Source organism: Crocuta crocuta, unplaced genomic scaffold, assembly GCF_008692635.1.
Source record: "Crocuta crocuta isolate KB4526 unplaced genomic scaffold, BGI_CrCroc_1.0 scaffold383, whole genome shotgun sequence".
NCBI lineage: Eukaryota > Metazoa > Chordata > Mammalia > Carnivora > Hyaenidae > Crocuta > Crocuta crocuta.
In genome coordinates, this window is record NW_027531897.1 from 2592947 (window position 1) to 2616406 (window position 23460).

General features: G+C 41.2%; 1 protein-coding gene across 1 annotated transcript in view; it reads right to left on the reverse strand.

The window, feature by feature from the left end:
- LOC144239518 (microtubule-associated serine/threonine-protein kinase 4-like) overlaps positions 1 to 23460 on the reverse strand; it is a 199299-nt gene that overhangs the window by 25452 nt on the left and 150387 nt on the right. The gene's annotated exons all lie outside the window — the stretch shown is intronic.

Sequence of the window (23460 nt, forward strand, 5' to 3'; positions counted from 1 at the left end):
TGTAATGAATTATCCTCTATTAATTTCTGAATATGGTATTATATAATGTTGCTTTTAATGATTCCTATCAAAACATGTGCTCCATAATCTAATATGGCCAACTACCAGAGTACATCCCTTCCCCTGCTGAGGCCACGTCAGGAAGGATCTGCTGATGCAGGAAATCTCTGATGAGTCTGGGTGGGGAAGTAAAGAGCCAAAAGGAACCCAGAGGACACTTACAGGGTGCCAGTATGAAAGTGATGGCAGCTGTGATGGGGAAAGTCTCCCTTTGTGTCACTGGGTGAAGGGAACGGAAGCAGGGAAAGTTCTCGAATAAATCCTCAGTGGAGGAAATTCACACACCAGGATCCTTGCTTGGGGAGTCCAGGCAGGCTTCAGGTGGGAGGGGCACAGGCAAGCAGAATGGCCTCCCTTACCTCTGCATACTCCAAAGCACACTTTGAACATTTCAATTTCATTAAATCTCAAAGGACACTTGAAAGCTAGCAGAGACAACTGCTATTGGGACCCCCTGTACCCTCCCCTCCTCCGAAGTCACTCTGTCTACCAATACTACGTACATTTTTTAGGCTACTAGACCATGTGTCAGTCTCATCTAGGTTACAACGCCAGACGCGGACCTTGTCAAAGAAAAACAAGGTGTGATGCTCAAGTGGGAAGGACAGATTTTAATAGGTAATAACTACTCAACAGGAAAAAAGAGTCCAGTGTGAACTGAACTCACCTTTGATTTGTACACAATTAACTGAGTGTTTTCTGAGGAGAATGAAGGAGTAGGGCAGGGAGCCAGCAGGCGCTCAGTCGAGTCAGGGAAGTGAAAAATTACAAAGGGTTAGTCAGTGTAACTGCCATCAGGCCAACTCTGTCTGCCAGCTGGCGAATATTGAAAATTCAGATTCTATCCTCCCACACAGGCTGACAGACAGAGACCCTACCCGTTAGCCCAAACAAACAAAAATTCTGAGAGCCTTGAGTTTTCCTGGGAAAGGCACTTTAAGAGGACTAGGGTCATCCTACAGGTATCACCTTGAACTTGAACCTGTGCTGTGTGTTCATGTCTATTGGTGTAAGGCTGGAGCCTGGTTGAGAAGGAGGGCTCAGAGGAGCCTGGCTAGACTTTGGTAAAGGAGAGACTGACAGGCCTCAATCTTTTCATTACATCAACAGACCCAAATCCAAAGAAGACATTTTGATGTTCAGTAGCTCTTCCATTTTTGAATTCAGTTTGAACTAAGTTTTTCAACTTGGTCCATGTATTAATCTCATACAATCTTCAAACCCAACAGGACAGAAAACAATAAATGTTGCCAAAGAATGGTAAAAATTACCCTAGTTATGGTTGACTCTACGGTCAGATTGCTGAGTGCCAACTCTTACCCCCCCAAAAGTGATGCCATCACTTAATCATGAACTCCTCCAAGCCTCAGTTTCCTCAGCTATAAAATAAGGATAAACTTAAGGGGTGATGCTAAAATCTAAAAAGAAAAAACATTATACAATGACCATTCATTAATATCAACCTAAAAATTAAGAAACACAAAAAGCTACCCACAACACAAGAGATTATAAGGTGAATAAGAAATAAACTTGTGTTAAGCCACTGGAAAAAAATAATTAAATTAGGAAACACACACATACGTAATCAAATATTTATAATCCTGTCATTATTCTTGCATGAGTCCTATCCTCAGGAATCACATGAATGTTATAAACTGAATGGTCTGTTAGCACAGCACATGGGAGGTTTTTATTCCTGCCTAGACCCCCATTAGCGTTAATAGGGAAAAGAGGACAACAGATGGATTTAAGACAGTCATTAGAAGGCACGAACATCGTGCCATTCTTGGTAGTGACTACATCAAACTTTATATAAATTCGCTTTCTGATGACTACCAAGAGCCTCTAAAAAGTATGTTGCTGTTGTATTCATGCATCATTTGCTGCCTACAATGTAAGAAAATTAGCATCTGTCAATGGCATTATTCAGCTGCACAGGGTGGAAATTAATGGATAATACCATTCCTAATTTCTTGTATGAGAGGTGAGCTTGCCTACCAATCTGGCCGCTTTACTTTAATACCAAATGGAGCTTGCTTGTTACAACTGGAACTGTGATCAGTCCTGTGCTCTTTGGAAACACATTTTTTAAATGCTGATATGTTTATTCTAACTTTTATTACATATAGTCTACTGACGTAACTAGACATTTAGAGGCAACAAACAGAGGTCCATATTAAAGCTGAGATCAGTTGGCCAGAACAATGTAAGAACTTGTCAGACTTCACCCACAGAGGTATGAGCTACTTGAATGAGTGCTTTATACTGGTTATTGTTATTGTTCTGGTCCTGGGTTCTCTACTTAACACAGTGGTAGATGTGCAGCCTTTTGAGATTATGTATTAAAATAAGTAGACTACTAAGTCTACACCCAGACCATACCTTGGTTCTGTCTAGGCTACCTATGGTCTCTTTCCTGGAGAGTGTTTTCCTTTGTTTCCATCCCAAATCCCAAGAAACAGGAAGACTTCCATAAATGCACACTTTCAAACATGAAATACACGCTTTCAAAGCACCCCAAAGCTTCAAGTATCCCTCTGAAGTAGGAAAATACCAGGTCAGCAATAATTTTAGCAGAATGACTATATAAAGAATTAAATATAGCCTCTGGAGAACTACTTTGTCATCAGGGAATAATGGTACCTGACTAGATTTAAAAGCTTCCAGTAAAAAAGTTCCTTATCACCTGAAGTGCAACATAGATTTAGCCGTCAGTCCACAGTCTTACATTTTGGGCTATTTCTCTTGGACTACAAACAAGCCATCAAAGGGAAAATAAGAGCTAGTAAGTACTAACAAAGCAGTCTTTAGATACGGCTTCTGGCGCTCAGTTATACATAAAACTCTGAAAAAGTTTGTTTATCCCTCTAAGGCACCAACAAGAAACAAAAGGAAGCTGGGGCAGCAGCTGTGTGGCTCTCAAGGGTTTGGTGAGGTGGGGGAGCCACGAGAAGGAGGGAAAGAGAATGGGGGTGGTGATCCAGGGGGTAGGAGACCACTATGCTTGTACAAGGAGCAGGCATAGAGGGCCACACACTCATCCCTCTCATACTTATCTTTCTGTGTGGTCTACCAGCCTACTGCTGACCTGAGCATCTACTGAGGCTCTCAAAGTAGCTCGCTGAAAGGTCACGTTCACCACTGACATGGGAGGAGGGACATCCCAACATCTTACCCTCCCCAAGTCCTACTAAAGCCTCCCTTGCTTGACTCCACCTCGGGGTATATACAGAAAAGAAGTAAAAGCAGGCACTTGAACAGATATGTGTACACCAAGTTTCACGGCAGCCAAAAGGTGGAAACAACCCAAACATCCACTGAAAGATGAAGACGGAAACAGAGTGTTGTACTATATACATACAATGGAGGAAGATTCAGATTCTTTTTTTTTTTTTTAAAAAAGAAGGAATGTTTTGACACATGCTGCACATGGATGAACCTTGACAACATATTAAATGAAGTCAGTCAGACACAGAAGGGCAAATATTGTATGATTCCACTTATATGAGGTTCCTGGGATGGTCAATTTCACTGAGACAGAAAGTGTAACTGTGGATACTGGGAGCTGCAAAGAGAGGTAATGCAGACCAAATGTTTAACGGGTACAGAATTTCAGTTTGGGAAGATGACAGAGTTCTCAAGATGAATGGGAGTGACAGTTGCACAACATTGTTATTGTACTTAATACTGCTGGACCCTTAAAAAATGGTTAAAAAGGTAAATTTTATTATGTATATTTTAAATTTTCACAAACATGTGCATGTGTGCACGCACGCACACACAGACACACAATCACCCTCACTTACTTGGCTGAAACCATTCACCTTCCCAATAGAAAATAAGGCCTTTTTTGCTGTTCAGGAGGTACCCACATTAAACTATATCAGCACCTGCTCTTGCAAATTACACTTAGATAACTTAGGCCCTTGGATTCATCTGCAAGTCAGAGGAAATGAGTTTTTCCCAGAGCACTCCCAACTTGAGAAATGGAGAAAGGTCAAAGGTCAGGAAAAGGCACTGGCCAAATCCAGAGAAGATGCATGAGTCAGCAGCCACTGTCCCCAAGTGTACTCCATCATCATCAAGATGTTCTTCTTCTCTGCTCCACTGCTCACTCCTAAACATTGGTTCCCTCATCATAGCGACTGTCGTACTCCCAGGCAATTATAGCTCCCCTTTATTCATCTTCAGCACTGCGACTACAACACAGAGACATGGTTCCTTCCATCTTCCCCCTCACATGGGTGACTGACTTCCAATTTCTTGTCCCCACCGCAAAAGAATAACTATACCTAGACAGCACCGACAAGGCTGCTAAATCATTCTTCTTAATGGCACAAATAAATATAATTTGAGAAACCAACAGACCTGTGACCAGAGAGTCAAGTTCACTGACTCCTATACTGAGCTACTATTCTAGCCTTAAAACAAACCATAAAAAGTGTTGTTCATTCACACAAGAAAAGTCCAAAGCATAGCCTTGACCCTAAGTCCTTAAAGACATCACTACCTACTATACAGGGATCTTCGGTTGACAAGGCAACTGAATGCTGAATAGAGAGAACACGTATGCCTTCTGAGTGGCTGGTTGTCAAAGCACGGGATGCCAAGAGAACATCAAAGTCTGAACCTAAGTGACAGCACAATGCAGCTATCACTAAGCCTTGGTTTTGCTCCAAGACTCGAATCCAATGCAGATGCCCAATTTTGCTGCATAATATTTTCTCCAGCATTCTATATTTAACAAATGGCAGGGCTACATTACTAACCACAAGGGTCTGGTGACAAAGTTAAGGGGACACTTTGAAAGGAGGCCTGCCAAGCAGAGCAAGTAGCAGAAAGTAACAGTTTACCAAGCCCAGACTGGGTGCATGATACATGTTACAGGGAGTCACAGAAGGCCACGGGGACAACATGAGGACTCAGGGACTGTGGAAAATAACACAACACCCATGTCGGCACTACAGAAATGAAAGCCTCTGACCAACCATCTCCAGCTGCCACTGCCAGTATCAACTCCAGCTGCAGTTTTAAATCCAAAGTAACTTTAGTTGTAAGCAATACTGTAACAGGATTCAAAGGTGCTCTTTTCACCCTCAATCACAGACAGCTACCATGTTACCCTTGTCATTTTATAAAATAGTTGTTAGTGTTTATTTTTGAGAGAGAGAGAGAGTTGGGGAGGGGCAGAAAGAGAAGGAGACACAGAATCCCAAGCAGGCTCCAGGCTCTGAGCTGTCAGCACAGAGCCTGACACGGGGCTCGAACTCAGGAACCATGAAATCATGACCTGAGCTGAAGTCAAATGTTCAATTGACTGAACCACCCAGGTGCCCTTACCCTTGTCACTTTATGATAGAAGGGGGGAAATGCCCACACACAACACATTTTTAAATTTTTTTAAATATACATTCATTTTTGAGATAGAGCATGAGCGGGGGAGAGACAGAGAGAGAAAGAGAGAGAGAGAGAAAGAGACAGAATCTGAAGCAGGCTCCAGGCTCTGAGTTGTCAGCACAGAGCTCAACGCAGGGCTTGAACCCACTTACCACAAGATCATGACCTGAGATGAAGTTGGACACCCAACTGACTTAGCCACCCAGGTGCCCCCACAGTATATTTTTAAATGGAATAATATGAATCCATACTTACAGAGAAATGTATTTGGCCTTTTTCCTTCCTTTTGTTTACCCTTAAGTTGCTCATAAAGAAGACATATTTTTTCTCATTCACCAAGATCACCACTTGCAAACTCTAATAAGGGAAGATACTAGGAACAAATGAACTAATACATGAACTAGACCTTGGAAAAGCTGCACTGTCCTCTTATTACAAGTACTCACATGGCTGCTGTGCAGTGTAGCAATGCTCAGCAAAGTCTCCTGTTCTGCAGTGAGGCCCAGTCCTAGCCAGCAAATTCCCACTGCGCCTAGACCACCAAGATGTCTCCATTCAGACGATGATTATCTGGATTCTAAATTCTTATCAACCAGGGTGCCTGGGTGGCTCAGTCGGTTATGCATCCAACTCTTGACTTCAGTTCAGGTCATGAACTCACGGTTCATAGGTTCAAACCCCTCTTCGGGCTCTGTGCTGACTGCATCCTCTCTCTCCGCTGCTCCCCTGCTTGCACTCTCTCTCCCCCAAAATAAATAAATAAACATAAAAAAATAAAATACATAATGGTGTTGCCCTAAGCGCTAGCTGTATAGACCAAAGGCTAATAGGACAACTTAAAATTGATTTTTAACCAAGTATTATATAGAGCCTACTCTAATGGTAACGTGGTCATGAGAATCTGATGCCTAGTGCTGTTGCCTGGAATGGCTGTCTGCATGGGGGCACCCAAGAGATGGGTGGTGGCTGTGCATAGGTCAGAGTTAACATCTGCAATCTGGCCTCCCTCCATCCGCGTATTGAAATATAATTCAGCAGAATGAATTGCTAGACATGCCTAAACCCTTTGGGAAATGACAGATATTGATGAATGCTGTTGGGAAGATATATGGAAGGAAACGGCAAATAAATAGAACCATTTTTTCTCAGAGTCAGTTTGCGGATATGTGGAGCAGCTGTTAAACTACTTGTCAAGCTCCCCCTTCTCCCTTCCTCTTCCCCATCTGCCTCCACATCTATCCACAACCTCCCAAGAGGACCAGAATCGTGTGTGCTTCAAAATACCAACCAAAGGAGTAGAGTCATCTCCCCCTTCCCTGTCATCCTCTGACTTCCAAACCCAGTTTGTCCAATTCTTTCCAAACTTTCTTTCTACCCAAACATGTTTGCTGCCCCCTCTGGACCCTGGAAATACATTCCGTGTTTAAACTCACAAAACTGTTGACTTAAGTCCATTACCATTTCGCTCCAGCCACAAGGTTCAAATCCCAAATTCAAAGTCTGACTNCTGACTGCATCCTCTCTCTCCGCTGCTCCCCTGCTTGCACTCTCTCCCCCAAAATAAATAAATAAACATAAAAAAATAAAATACATAATGGTGTTGCCCTAAGCGCTAGCTGTATAGACCAAAGGCTAATAGGACAACTTAAAATTGATTTTTAACCAAGTATTATATAGAGCCTACTCTAATGGTAACGTGGTCATGAGAATCTGATGCCTAGTGCTGTTGCCTGGAATGGCTGTCTGCATGGGGGCACCCAAGAGATGGGTGGTGGCTGTGTCTAGGCAACGCTGTGCATAGGTCAGAGTTAACATCTGCAATCTGGCCTCTCTCCATCCGCGTATTGAAATATAATTCAGCAGAATGAATTGCTAGACATGCCTAAACCCTTTGGGAAATGACAGATATTGATGAATGCTGTTGGGAAGATATATGGAAGGAAACGGCAAATAAATAGAACCATTTTTTCTCAGAGTCAGTTTGCGGATATGTGGAGCAGCTGTTAAACTACTTGTCAAGCTCCCCCTTCTCCCTTCCTCTTCCCCATCTGCCTCCACATCTATCCACAACCTCCCAAGAGGACCAGAATCGTGTGTGCTTCAAAATACCAACCAAAGGAGTAGAGTCATCTCCCCCTTCCCTGTCATCCTCTGACTTCCAAACCCAGTTTGTCCAATTCTTTCCAAACTTTCTTTCTACCCAAACATGTTTGCTGCCCCCTCTGGACCCTGGAAATACATTCCGTGTTTAAACTCACAAAACTGTTGACTTCAAGTCCATTACCATTTCGCTCCAGCCACAAGGTTCAAATCCCAAATTCAAAGTCTGACTATTACCATGTAGCAGCTGCGTGCCTTGGTCAGACTTAATCTCCTAGCCCCCAGTTCCCAGTGCATGTTCTGTAAAACAGAGATGCGTGAGCCATCTCAGCATGTGGCTTTGAGGACAAATTGAGCATCTGAACAGAGATCCTCTCGTAGCATCTGGCAAAGGCAAGTCTTGGGATAAACAATGACTTATCCCCTCTTCCTTCCAGGACCAAACACCTCTTGCTGCCAAGGGCACTCCTCCTTGGCATCTTCCCTAGACTGGATCAAATTCTCTCCAGCACAGGGCACTTTGGGGATAACTGTTTCATTAAGTAAACTCAGGGGCATAGAGCAGGTAACCAGTCAGACAAGGTTTGCATCCTGGTTTCACCATTTATTCGCTAGAGAACCCTGGATATATCCCTTTTCATCTCTGGCCTCTAGTTTCATACCTCCAGGGCTGATGTCAATAAGTGACACACATCAAGTGCCCAGCACAGTGTGGAACACACGATTTGTGTTTAGTGGCATTTTAGGTCCCCTGCCAGGATGCTTGATCCATCCATCACAGGCAGTGAATCCATACTCCAGGGCACTAGTGGCCTTCCCTTTCCCCATCGTATAACCTACTCCTATGTGGATGCATGTGCAGAGAGTCCCATTTACTTCTATGCACAGCATGCTCTTCTCCACTGTAAACTCTGTCAACTGGGATACACTTCATCTGTGCTTGCAGCTATACATCATTATATCACACCCAACACACAGAACCTACTGAGCTTGTACATGATTACGTACTTATATCTGGGCGTACTAACTCTCCATTTTGTCTCTCATTTCTATTTTGACCAGGGTTCCGATTTTGCCATTACTGTTTGGTTCCACATTGCCTACAAAAATATTCACATTCAGGGGTGTCTCAGTCAGTTAAGCAAATGACTCCTGATTTCGGCTCCAGTCATGATCTCATGGTTCATGAGATCAAGCCCCGCACTGGGCTCTGAGCTGACAGTGTGGGGCCTTCTTGGGATTCTCTCTTTCTCTCTCTCTCTCCCCCTCTTCTGCTAACATGCACACACTCACTCTTTGTTTCTCTCTCTCTCTCATTTGGTTTGTAACAATAATGGCCAAGACTCAGCAACCTTAAATGTCACTCTTCTTAGCTCTGACTTTCGCTTCTAAAACGCATCTCCAAAAAAGTCCAACACCTCTACAAAATACTGTTTGTTTTCAAAGTCTAGCCTCAAAACACTAGATAACAATTTGTACTTAGCATCTTGCTTTGTGGAGAAATTATGAATCGCATTCAATAACATTCTTTTGCACACTAAGATGCTCTGATTGACATGTCACTAGCAGCCCTGGATGCTAGACATTTCCAACAACTGCCCTGCATCTGAACATTTATAACAAAGGGCAAGGAGGAGCTAGCCATCAGGAACTTTACAAGGGAAACCAAAAGAACAAAGGTAGCCACAAGGGGACAAAACAAACTCCATTATCGCAATCCAAGCAGAAATTTCCAGACAAGTACAAATTTCCTAACAAGTTTTGTTTACCCAAGGAAACTTCTATATACAATTGAATTCTCATAACAATGTATTTCCACATATATTTATTTGGAACAGTTTCTAGTTCCAAGCTCACTTTTACTCCAAATAGATTTCAAATTCTTCCTCCCCAATAGCAATGTCTATGCATGCTTCCTGAAGAATCTAGTATTATGTCTCCAGTTTGTTGACATGGATTAANAGGTTTCTTCAAAAATATTGTATCGTAGATCTCCCCATGGAGAGTCTCCCCAAATGGTAGTCTGTTTAAGACCCCATCTCCAGGGAGAGAGACCTCCATCAGGGACTCTATTGCCTTCACTCCTTCCTCTCTTAGTAGGAAAATGAATGCCCATCCTACCTGGTTTAAAAGAAACAGAATCTAAGAACTTATATTTATCCAAGCTGCAACCCTATGCCCTGAATTAAGAAATCACTAAGTGCTTTCCAAAACATAACAAAATAGTGCCCTTGTTTTTAAGAAGAGACAAATTAAAGCCCAGATTAGCATCATGATTGTCTCAACACTGCTTAAAATTAACGAGAGGTATAGAGTTGGAATTCAGCCCTTCCATTTCTGGTCTATTATTTAGTCACTGAGTTCTTCTGAAAGCTTAGATGACATTAAGCAGCCTTGAACTCCAGGGCCAGGTCCTCGTGTTTTAAAATAACAGTATCAGTAGACTAGCTGGCATTCCTTTTTAGAGAATTTAGCCATGATTATGGGGGAAATCAGTGTCCTTCATGCTGAAGTGGGGGAAGGTAGCCATTTGGTTGTTCCCTCCAAACGGCCATCTTTCAAGATTGAGTGTCTGAATGAAAAGATGCTCAATGTCACTCATCATCAGGGAAATACAAATCAAAGCCCCCCTGAGACACCATCTCACATCAGTTAAGGTGGCTAAAATGAGCAAATCAGCAAACTACAGATGCTGGCGAGGATGTGGAGAAACAGGAACCCTCTTGCACTGTTGGTGGCAAAGGAAACTAGTCCAGCCCCTTTGGAAAACAGTGTGGAGGTTCCCCCAAAAATTAAAAATAGAGCTACCCTACAACTCAGCAAGAGCACTGCTAGGAATTTACCCAAGGGATACAGGAGTGCTGATACATACAGGCACAGGTACCCCAATGTTGATAGCAGTACTTTCAACAATAGCGAAATTATGAAAATGGCCTAAATGTCCATTGACAGATGAACGGATCAAGAAGATGTGGTTTATATATACAATGGAATACTACTTGGCAATGAGAAAGAATGCAATCAAGCCATTTGCAACACGTGGATGAAACTGGAAGGTATTATGCTGAGTGAAATAAGTCAGTCAGAGAAAGCCAGATATCCTATGTTTTCACTCATATGTGGATCTTGATAAACTTAACAGAAGACCATGGGGAAAGGGGAAAGGGGGAATAAGTAGATAAAACAGAGAGGGAGGGAGGCAAACCACAAGAGACTCTTAAATACAGAGAACAAACTGAAGGCGGACAGAGGGGTGGGGGAGAGGGAAAGTGGGGGATGGGTATTGAGGAGGGCACTTGTTGGGATGAACACTGGGTGTTGTATGTAAGCCAATTTGACAATAAATTATATTTTAAAAATAAATAAATATATAAAGAAAAAAAAAGAGTGTCTGCTCATTTTCTTCTAGTAGTCCCATTAAATGCATTTAACCTCCCATTATTGGAATCTACAGAGAGGATCATAACTGTTGAAAGAATGGCAATGAGGTAATTGCATAGCGACTTGCATACATCAAAGAGGATATCACATACCAGGTCTGTTTGGGGGTGTCCACAGAGACAGTCCTATCTCTGAGGTGACTAAGCAGCCAGAGGATCAAAGAAAACATTATAAAACGATACTGTACTGACATCCATGTGTAAGGCCTCTAACCCCCTGCCTATTATACCATGCATGTACCTAAAAGACAGTATGGCTGAGAAGGCCTAGGCACAAAACCATTCCAGTATTTACTGACAGATGTTGCAAAAATAGAAGATGACTAAATCCATTCCCAAATTTCAGACTGGACATACATATACTAAAAATGGTATTAGCTATCTATGTGACATTATTAATTGGGGGTCATGCATTTTGTCTGGCTATCCTATTTAGTGAGCACTTGATATTTGCAAGGCAGGAAACTTTGCTTTACAGAAACAAGAAAAAGGTCCTCAGGAATTTATAAATTAGTAAAAGGGATGATAGGTACACAAATAATAGAAAATTTAAAGTGATCCATCCTGTAAGAAGAAAGTAATAGAAGATGAAAGGAGAGAGTTACAGTAGGGCTGTTGAAGAATCAGCAAGTGATATGAAGGTGTCTGGAATGGAATCTGAATGTAGTAAAGGATGGTGAGTTTCACTTCGCTGTCTTATACACATAAGTAGGCATCTCACTGCTATGAGTCTGTGTGTGTATTATTTCCCCCCTAATTTTTTAAATTATTTATATACACCACTGCAGCCACAATCTAGTGTAATGAAGCAAAAACAGAACAACAAAATGCTTTTGCACTGAGATTGCTGGCAACCAAGGCAAACACAGTGGGTGACCCAGCTCTCATTGCTTAACTAAAGAAAGAATTCAAATTTATCAGACCAATTTAACCCCTCTTTCCTTGTTCTGAGCCCAGCAAAATTTGTTTGAGGTTTAAAAAAAGGGCCCTGACGTACATAATTGTTCCTGTCCTGTAGAGTGATGTAAGCCAAAACCACAGAAGCATCCTACAATATGAGACACTAAATAAAAATCAAGGGCACACAGCCATGCATGCATACATATAAACACCATATATCCATGTATGTTACTTAACATACATACATGCCTTTTTTTCACAGGGACTTGGAAGCTGGTAACTCAGCTACCTCATGCAAAATCCTCCAAACCTAATTTGGTACAGGGTTAATCATGTAGGGTAGTAATGATTCCAACCTCTGGTCTTATTCAGAAAGCGAGAAACAAACATTTAAATAATACTGTACTTTCTTTTCAAAAGTCTCACTCCCAGCAGTGAGCCAGTCAGCAACGGGTTAAAAGCAAGGATGGGGCTTACCCTGAAGCTCTCCCTTCTGGCCCTGGTGTGATGCAGGGCACCTGACACAGTACTGTCAAAGAATAGAGAAATGATCTGGCTCCGCAGACACCAGAAAATAAATGTAGCCCTGACAATAGGCGTTGATTAGGTACTTGAATGACAATGGAACATGACAATGACAAATGCAGGCTACCACCATCGGAGTCATTAATATATCAGAAACACTAATTTTTATAAATCTTTAAACTTCTCGGTTGGTGGCATTTGCATTCCTTTGCTTATACTCTTTTTACTATGGAGTTGACATACAGTCAGCTTCATTTTCCATTTCCACCCAGGAAGTTAAAAACAGGTCTACATTCTTGATCTTTGATTAGCTACCAAAAATGAGCTTTAAACAAGAGATGGATGGCCTGGAGTGCTCCGTTTCAGAGGCAGGTGACGGGACATCACTGGAATGCTCCAGGCAGGACATTGGGCTCCCCCACTCAACAGTGGACAAAGTATTTATGTGTGAAGAGAGAAAATGAAGGGAAAAAGGTCTCTGCAAAGACTCACCGTGTCTCATCTTGGGAGCTAAAATTATGCATCCCCCAAATGCTACTGCCTCACACCCCACAACCACGCCTGTGTTATCCAGAGGATTTGGCCACATGAGCAATTAGCACCTCACATGCACCTGTGTGCAGCTGCAGAGCAGTTTCACTGCACATGTTAAGACAATGGCACCAGAAGAGCCAGTCACCCAAATCCAACTGCATACATGTACTCCAGGCTGGTATAAAATGGCAGCACCCACCATCTCCCTTGCACTCGCCAACCTCATCTCCCCCTCCCTACACATTCCAAGAGTGCTGTGTGTGGGATTTAACAGGCCATACTGATTTTCTATTATTTAAATTTATATTTCACGTTCTTAACTACAATATTGTCAATTCAACTTCTGCGGTTTCCTCACATATACCGAAAGTGTCACAGGGAAGTGAAACCAATTCATCTTTTATAGATGATACGTACACGGGACTAAGAAGGTAAGCGTGGAATCTGCACGCTTTTCAGAACCTGAAAGTCCACGACGCATAAAGAGTAGGAAAACCATGTCCAGTCATTCTAGGCCTCGGTCGACCCTATCAGAGGGAAACAAATTTTCGGGGATGCATGAAAATATAAAATCAGTAGAGAGAAAACAAAAAAGAATATGAGAATCCCACTTCAAAAAGTCAACCCCCTGATAAAAATGCCAAACCAAACCAAACCAAACAACTCCAACTGAAATCAACTTTCTCTTCTAAAGTGAGTTTTAAGAACAAACAACTTAAATTTTTCAAGCACCTAGGTAGCTCAGTTGGTTGACAGTCTTATTCTTAGTTTCGGCTCAGGTCATGATCTCACAGTTCAGGGATTCGAGCCCCTCATCAGGCTCTGTGCTGACTGCAAGGAGTCTGCTGGAGAGTCTCTCTCTCTCTCTCTCTCTCTCNAAAGGGGAAAGGGGGAATAAGTAGATAAAACAGAGAGGGAGGGAGGCAAACCACAAGAGACTCTTAAATACAGAGAACAAACTGAAGGCGGACAGAGGGGTGGGGGAGAGGGAAANTCTGCTGGAGAGTCTCTCTCTCTCTCTCTCTCTCTCTCTCTTTCTCTCTCTATCCCTCCCCCGCCCATGCTCCCTCTCTCAAAAATAAACACTTTTTTAAAAACAACAACTTGAATTTTTGATACATGGATTCCATAAATTCATTCTTTTCTCAGGAATAACCTAAGTCTGTTATGTATAGAACCACACTAGAACACAAAAATATGGGCAAGACATTAAGAGGGCAAGACAGAGACTAAAAGGGTGAGTGAGGAAGCCTAGTGCTGTGTGAATCTAAATGTTCACGCATCTTTGGTTTGTTTTTGTTATGTTTTTTCATTAGCCTCATTGATAGAGCCTCCTTACATGCTTAGACACGTACAACTTTTTATCTTCGCTTATCTATGTATTCTAAGAGGGAGAGAGACAGAGAGCATGAGTCGGGGAGGGGCAGAGAGAGAAAATCCCAAGCAGGCTCCTCACTCTCCGTGCAGAGCTCAAAGTGGGGTTTGAACTCATAAACCATGAGATCATGACCTGAGCTGAAATCAAGAGTCAAGAGTTGAACACTTAACCAAATGAGTCACTGAGGTGCCAGAACAAATACAACTTCTAAAATAATACCAGCAACTGAAACGCCTGGGTGGCTCAGTCTGTTAAGCATCTGACTCTTGGTTTGGCTCAGGTCATGACCTCATGGTTTTGTGAGTTCAAGCCCTGTATCCAGCTCTGTGCTTGGCAGTGTGGAGCCTGCTTGGGATTCGGTCTCCCTCTCTCCCTACACCCCCCCCGCCACTCAAAATAAACGTTAAAAAATAAAATAATACCAGCAAAAACTCTGATGTTACCACATTTGATTTGCCACATCCACCATGCCCAGCTGAAGGTCAAGGAGGCCAAATTATTTTGCAAGTCAGAATGGTTCAGTTCTAAGTACTCAGCTGATTTTCTTACCCCAGCAACCCTGAAATTCTAGGTCAACGACGATTTAAGGCCCAAGCTACTTTTTGCTCTGCAGGAGGCACCTCAAAAAGCCTAAGAGAAACTGAGTCTTCTATCAACAACATCTTAATTAACACTCAGAACTAATTTTGAAGTCCTTCTATCTGGTACAAAATTGTCAAACGGCTTTCTGAAGAGCCAGATTTGCTGACCTAGCATGGCTCCCAGCACTCTCTGGAGCCCACACCACTTCAAAGCCAACATCCTAGTCTCTCATCTGCTTCCCGGTATAAGAAAAACACTTTTGATTCTTCTAGTCCTCGTTTAGAATAGTCCCTTAACTAATTCTCCCAGCATGCCTGACTTCATCAGGCCTTGGGAAGGCTTTCTTAGTGCAAAAGGCCTGAAAGAGGCATGTGTTTGAGTTTCAAATAGGTCTCTGCAGCCTGGCTCGGAATAAGGTGGCCACATAGTAGTTCCCAGGCAGCAGGTGACCCAGGGCCTGGGACCCACCTTGTGATCACTGCGTAAGGTGGAGCAATGACTCATGGATAGGCCATTGGCATGGGAGACAAGCCACACCAGAAGGCTTCCTGACAGAGAGCCAATGGGAGGCAGCACCTGCCAAAGGAAGTGGCTAACAGCTGCATGTCCCATCAAGTTCAAGTCTGTGGAGATATGCCTACTCTGACGAGGAGAGACTGCACAACAAAAATATACCACAAGAGTCACCTTGTAATTAGAACACCTAGATACCAACAAAACATCCAGACATAGGAGCCATGAAGACAGCAGTGGTTTCAAAGACTACTTAAAAGCAGGCACTCTCACCAGGAAGAAGGTACTAATGGATTTGATTGCTTGGTGACTCAGAAAAATGGGTAGACATCCTCCAACCTCCTTAACAATTGTTGATGAACTACACAATTTTACAAGTTCTAAAAAAGAACACTAAACTAACTTAAATTCATATTCCCAGCTATATGCCTTCAGCCTGGAGAGAGAGAAAGAGGGAAGAAGAGAGAGAGATTTATTTATCCATTGGCTCATTGATTCACTGCCTCACTGATTCATTGATTCATTTATTTATTTAGCATGGAGCTTGATGTAGGGTTCGAACACATGAACCGTGAGATCATGACCTGAGCCAAAATCAAAAAATGGATGCTTACCCAACCAGCCAGGAGCGTCTAGTTTGGTGATTTTTTAAGTATTGACAAAGAGCAAAACAAATAGAAATAGGATGTTTTTAAACCAGTACAAACTTAAGTGTGAATTATCGGTGAATCAGGCATTTTTTTTCCTCTGTTATCCAAGAGCCAAGAACCCAGACTGAAAGTACCACAAAAGAGCACCTTTTACAATAACTGCAAATATCTTTGCCCTCTAAGAGTTTCAAATTTTGCCATGTACCAAAACACTAACACTGCACTCATCCTTCAGAGCCTGGTTAAATCCAGCTCACCTCACCCAGGGCTCAGTCCCCAACATAACCACATGCCCAGAGCCCCCCTACCAGTCTTCCTTCCAAACCCTTCAGGTTTTGGCTCTACCATTGAGAAATTCCACCAAAGGCACCAAAACTCCACTTATTCTTATACAGCCCAACTGCCCTATCCTCACCACATGACTCTCAACCAGGCTTCTCTGCTATCTAGGTTCTGTGGAAGTACTGTTCCGAGTACACACATTTCACTGGGCCTTACCTTTTCCTCAAACATGTCAATAGCCTTCATGTTCAATTCATGACCTCAGATCTTAAATGGGCTGTTAATGCTCTGAAGCAATCCTACCCCATTTACAGCTCCCTTCCTGTTCTCCAAGGCCATTTGACTTCCTTCTCTACTTGACTCCCATATAACCTTCCCAACTGCTACCCAGGGGTCTCATAATGCATTGAGAAAAGTGAAGCTACTGAATCTATTAAACTACCTACTTTTTATTAAGCAATTTTATTGACAGCAGGAAAAGGGACATTTAAAAATGAAACATTTATTCTCTTGAGATAAATAGAGATTGATATGCAGTAGAAAGAAATAATACAGAGAGATCCCAGATACGCTTGGCCCAATGTTCCTCAATGGTAATGCTTCCCAAGACTATAGTACAATAAACATCAGTACAGTGACTTGGACATAGTCAAGATACAGAACATGTCCATCGGCAGAGGATCCCTCATGTCACCATTTTAGAGCCACACTTCCTTCCTTCCCTCCTCCCCCTCCTAAAGCCCTGGCAACTGCTCACCAGTTCTCCACTTCTACAAATGTGTCACTTCAAGAATGGTAGATACAAATGGAATTAAACAGCATGCCTTTTTCTTTTATGCAGTCTAATTCCCTGGAAATTCACCCAGGCTGTCATCCCCATCAATAGTTCATTCCTTTATACTGTTGAATAGTATTCCATGATATAGACCCACTTTTGCATCCTTTCTTGCCTCCTTCCTCCTATGATAAGAGAGGAAGAGTCCCTTCTCCCACAAAAAAAGCCAGCCTTCTTACATGTGCTCTGGATACCTTGCCAGGTTCCAGCCAAAGCGCTTCACTTCGGCTTTCTTCAGTACCTTTCTCAACACTTGACAAACATGAACAGATGGACCCCACACTAAGAGGTCTCCTTCTGACCCTTCTGACCCCTCAAACCTCTCCAGCTCCCACCAATGTCTAGTCCCTTTGGCAGCACCACTTTTCAAGAGAGCTATCTACATTCAACTCTCTACCCACTAGAGTTAACTGCCGTTTGTTCTCATTCCTTAACTACCGTTTGCTCTTAACCCACTCCATCCTAGCTTTTCATCCCACTTCACTGCTGTCCCCAAGATTACCAGGGACTATACTGCCGAATCTAATAATCATTTTTGGTCATCTTCCCCACATGGAGCCAATCCTTTCCTTCTCAAAATACCACTCTCCCTTTTTGTGATTCCACAGTCTTGGCATACCCAGTTAGCAAATGGAAATTACCACATTCTATTTATTTATTAAGACCTATGTCTCTGTTAGGCTTTCCCAACTCATTAAGTGCCATGTTGCCACTGACTCTTGTGTAGTTGTACACACAGACAATGGCCCAGCAAGGACCATACTAGTCTACTAGTCCCCTTGCCAACCGCCCACCACCCCCAGCAGCAGCACCAGGCTGGCATTTGCCTGAGACCATGTGACAGAATCCTGATGGAAAGAATGTGAATGGACAACAAGAATGTGTCTCTTCTAGGCTGGGACTTTTAAGAAAATGGAAAGCTTTCTCCTCTGTTTTTCTACTTCCATCATCCAGGAGCACTGTGTATTAAGGCCACAGGGAAGAACAAAACCAGAAGATGGAAGGAGCGTGGGGCCCTGACTCAGCATGAGGAAGACAGCTGCCTGCTAACCAAAAATATGTATGTGAGCAGGAAATGAATGAGCACTGTGTTAAGCCACTGATAGGTTTTGCTTTGCTTGTTATGGAATTTGGACACACGTCAGCATTGTACAGGCATTCTTTGGATGAAATTATCAACATAAAGAAATCTGAGGCATCAAGGAGAACATTTAGATGCTGTATTTACTAAATACCAAGGCTACCCATTTAAAAAAGGTCTTATTTTATGTAAATTCACTTTAATGTGAATTCTTGGTTTCACTCAGTAAGTTAAGGAGGCCTCTAGGATGGGAAACCCACTAAGCTCCACACAGCACTGAAACACAATGGCCTCCACATTCATTTTAAAGAAAGAAAATGTTTTTTAGGATAGAGTTGTTTGTTTTTCTTTCCCGTCTTGAAGTAAAATTCACTCTGAAATGCTTTAAAAATGTTTTCAGATGTTAGTCCAACTGATCACCATAGTCCAAGAAAGAAAAATGTCTTATTATTTCCCCCAAGATAGAAGACCACGATTCTGTGTTACAAATTCTAGTTTATACTATCTACAAAGTTGGTTTATTATTATTAGATGCAACTTATAAACATATATAGATTCCTTTGTTTTATATTCCAAACAGGCCAGCATGTTTTGAAAAACACAACTTTCTTCACAAGGAAAAGAATCCTGCCTCTTCTGACCATTATGGCTTCAATATGTATCACAGTTGTGAAATTCAGGACCCGGATTCAGGACACTCCTTTGCATATCAAGAAGCCAGCACTCAAGATTCTGAGGTTCTGTCCTTCAATGTGCAGCTTCTTTGCTGTGAACTGTCAGGCACATTACCAAAAGCTTATGCCTAGACTTAAGGGTCTGTATAATGGTTGGAATAACACTCCTCTTACCCATCAGGAGGTTCCCAAAGCTCAGCGTTTATATAATGCTTCTGGGTGCCTATTTAGCAAGCTGTAGGCCATGAAGAGAGAAAATAGCTTTAGCCTCAAAAACAAAAAAAAAAAAAAAAAAAAAAAAGAATGAAAAAGAAAGTTCAGACAGGGCTGAATACAGTCAACTCTGTGTTTGTTGTTTAAAAGCTAGCCCTGGCAAAAAAAAAAAAAAAAAAAAGTACTGACAGTTTTTCCCCTTTAATCGAATCCCCTTAGATAATCCCAAATTTGAGTTAGGAAAGAAAATGCCAAAAGTTCAACGATGGGTAGCTATGGATGGTGGAGTTAAGAGCTTCTGGATATTTTCCCTTTCATTTTCTGATTTGTCTACATTGAACAGATATCACTGCTATAATGAGAAGGTAAATGCAAATATTTTGTTGTAAGGATTGTTTAAAAAAGGAGAGAGAGGCTAACTATGACAAACGGAATTATTGGTCCCAATTCTTTACTCCCCTGCAATAGTATTATATATCTGCCACTTGGCCTCGGTCTCATGTGGGTAGAGCATGCTTCTATCCCTGGACTCTCTGGGCTTGCCCATGTGACTTGCTGTGACCAACAGAAAATGAGCAGCCATGATGTCCACAGAGGCTTGAAAGGTACCTGAACCAATGGATATGCACCCTCATGCTCCTGTCTTTTACCACTACATGATGCCTTGGGTAGCTGCTGCTGGTGTAAGAAAGAAGACAGACACAATGAGCAAATTTGGACTCAAACAGCATCGTAGAACCAATCCTAGCAGAGTCCAGACAAAATTATCCAAAACCCAGCTAACCTGCAACAATGTGAAAAAGAAATACGTGTTGGCCAATGAAAGTTTGTAGTTAGAGAAAACTGTCACCAAATGATAAACCACTTAATGCTTCAGGAAAACTCAGTGGCAAAAAATGTCTCATGGACTGAATCGCAGGGGATAAAAGAAGGGCATAACATCCTTCCTGTGCCCATTAATAAAGGGAACCCAGTCAATGATCATTCTAGGAACTATCTTCTGCCCCCTTGTTTAAAATACAATTATTTCATTACATTTATAGCAAGACCTGTGAAGCAAGCCAGGCCCATTCAACAATGGGATTTCACATTAAAAACAGATTGTGAGCCTTATATCAATGTTACAACATATTCTTTTATTACAAGATATTTAATGCTTACAATTATTTTCCATTTTATGTATATAATAAGTTTAGCCAATATCTTTTGCCAGGTATTTAGATGATATCCAATTTTAATTATAATAAATGGTGCTGATCTAAATATAACTATTGTTATTTGTCTGCATACATTCACAACTATTTCCTTATGATGAAATCTGAGCAACAGAATGGCTGGGTTAATAAATGTGTTATAGTTTAATTATTAATTAATTGTTTAGTTTTAATTTACTTTTGTTATTAAGGGACAAGGATCCCTATGGATTGAGTCAGCCCTGGATTCCAAATAAGCAAAGATTCTCCCACCTAGCATTCACTCCAATTAATCTTGCTGGAGTTTACTAGAAACCTACCGAGTACCTACTGCATTATAAATAGTGCAGTATTTATAAGAATGGACTTTATAAGAATGGACTCTGGAGCCACAACACTCAGATTCAAATCTTTGCTCTACTCTTTGTGAACAGCATGATCTTGGGTAATTCAGTTTAACTATCTGTCCCTCAGTGTTTTCATCTGCACAATGGGGATAAGACTGCCTCCCTCACAGGGGGATAAAAATGTTTAAGAACAAGTAAGTCAATAAATGTATGTAATTCCCTAAAAACAGTGCAAGCTACATAGTAAGGTCTCAAAGTTAGCTCTCATTATTATTAGTGATAAATAGATGAAAACATCATAGATCTTCCTCTCAAAAAGCGGAGTTTAATGTAACTTACCAAGGATAATTGAGCGGCAAAATTTTCAAGCTATAAGCCTTCAAAGAATCTTTGTTTTAAAGAAAGCAGTAAAAAAAAAATTGCCAAAGAAAAGAGATTTTTCTTAAAACAAAGCTAAGCAATAGGAAGGTGGCTGATCTTGCTGTGACAAAATATAGAAGGTACAGATTTCTGATGGCAAAACCAGTTTGAATTAATTAAGTTTAGCATCAAGTGTATCCCAAGGTAAGATCGCGTGTGATAATTCATAGTTGCCTGTAACTAGTGCAAACTCTTTCTTCAAGATCAGAAATGATGTTTTCTTTCTGCTCCAACCCAATACTGGCACAGTGCCTGACACAAGGCAGAAACTCAACTGATAAAGGATCCAAACTGATTCTCAGAAGCCCAAGTTCTCCTCAAGTGCAAACACACCAAATCAATTCATGCTGCACATAGAACTCATAGCCGCCCATGACTGGGCTAAGTGTTTTGTAAAAATTCTTTCATTAAATCCTCAGCTGAGCTATTTAGAGGACCAATTAGAATGTTTTCTTCATATTCTAACAAAATTTACAAACAACTGTTTTTAAAAACTGATGTTCATGAAATTCTTTTATAAGCTCTCTCTCTTAAGGCCTAATAAACATTTTTGAAAATTACACAACCTGACATTTCATTATATAGAATAAGTGTATCTAAAAATAAAAAAGAGCATATAAAAATATAAAATAAAATAAAGTGTATACATAGCACACTAAATTTTTAAGAGTAGAATTGCTGGAGCTATGGAGATTATGAAACTGGAACCAACTCCGGAATTTTAAGGTGTACGCCAAATTTCATGTTCAGGTAACTCATCTGTATCAAAAGCTATACTCCTGCACTGTTTTAAAGCTTTAAGTCTACTCCTCTAGCAAAAATTGGAGAGAATCATTATTGCCCCTCCTTCTGGTCAAAAAGAGTGTAACCGAAGTAAGTAAATTTCCTAAGTGAAATGAGTAAGAAAAGGGATGAATCTTTTAACCATTAAGATTTAATTTCTCCACCTACAAAATGAGGGTTGGACTAAATAATGTTTAGGGTCTCCCACTTGAAAAAGCAAACACTCTGAATCTATAACAGGAAAGCAAAGAAAAATATCCTCACAAGCATTCACAGAGGACCAGTACAACTCAAGTACAAACATTTGCCTAAACTTAGTGAAGTATAGCAGTTTTCGATGAATTTCTTCCCCTTGGCCTGAGGTCAATTTCACCCTGCAGTATGCCACACTGGGCCACATGTTCCAGATTCTACTGAGCCTATGTCAGAATCCTTGCTGTTCCCAGAAATTTATTTCCCAGAAGTCAAAATCCATAATTCTCCAACAACAACAACAAAAAAAACCCACATGTGAATAGCTCAACTTATTTTTCAGACCATTTAAGAATTGGCAGAGAAAACTGTACTGTCATATACAGAAAAAAACCTCTGCTTTGGGGTTTAAAAACAGTTTCTGGGTGGCTCAGTCAGTGAAGTGTCCAACTCTTAATTTCGGCTCAGGTCACAATCTCGCAGTTTGTGAGAATAAGCCCCGCATCGGGTTCTGTTCTGACACTGTAGAGCCTGTTTGGATTCTCTCTCTCCCCCTCTCTCTCTGTCCCTCCCCCACATGTGCCTGCTCTCTCACTCTCTCAAAAACAAACATTTTAAAAAATAATAAAATAAAAAACAGTTTTTCCAAAGATAAGTATATTCACAGAAAAAAGCACTCAGAAAGAAACAGAAACATAACCTTCTGTGATTTAAAGTTGAATAAAATGAAAAATTTATATGGTGAGTTCCTTAAAACTGCTTTAAATTATCTTAGGCTGGCTATCTTTCAAGTCAATACAAGTGATCTGTGTGTTCTCTGCATGTGAAATTTTTTAAATTAAATTTAACAACTTGACTGAGAAATGGGTGAAAAGAAAAAAAAACAGGATGAAAGATATGAAGACATTTCACAAAATAAACAAATGTCCAGTAAGCACACTCAAAGATGTTCAACATCCCTTAGTCACATGTGATATGACTATCGATTAAAATGGCTAAAAGCAAAAAGACTGGCAATACCACAAGTTGGCAAGGATGCAGAGCAATTAGACTGCTCAACTGTTGTTGGTGGGAACGTAAAATGATACGATTTTGGAAACAGTTTGGCAGTTCCTTATTAAGTTCAATATACACTACTGATACATGCACCAACACAGATGAATCCTGAAAACATACTGAGCAAAAGAAGACAGAAACAAAAGAACATGTACTGTTTGATTCCATGAATGTTAAATTCTTAAGGTAAATCTAATCTGCAGTGAGGAAAAGCAAATTGCTGGTTGCCTAGGGGCCAAGAAATGAGGGGTGAAAGCGGGAAAGACAAAAAAAGCACGGCACAGGAAAGGTTTTATATCCCGATT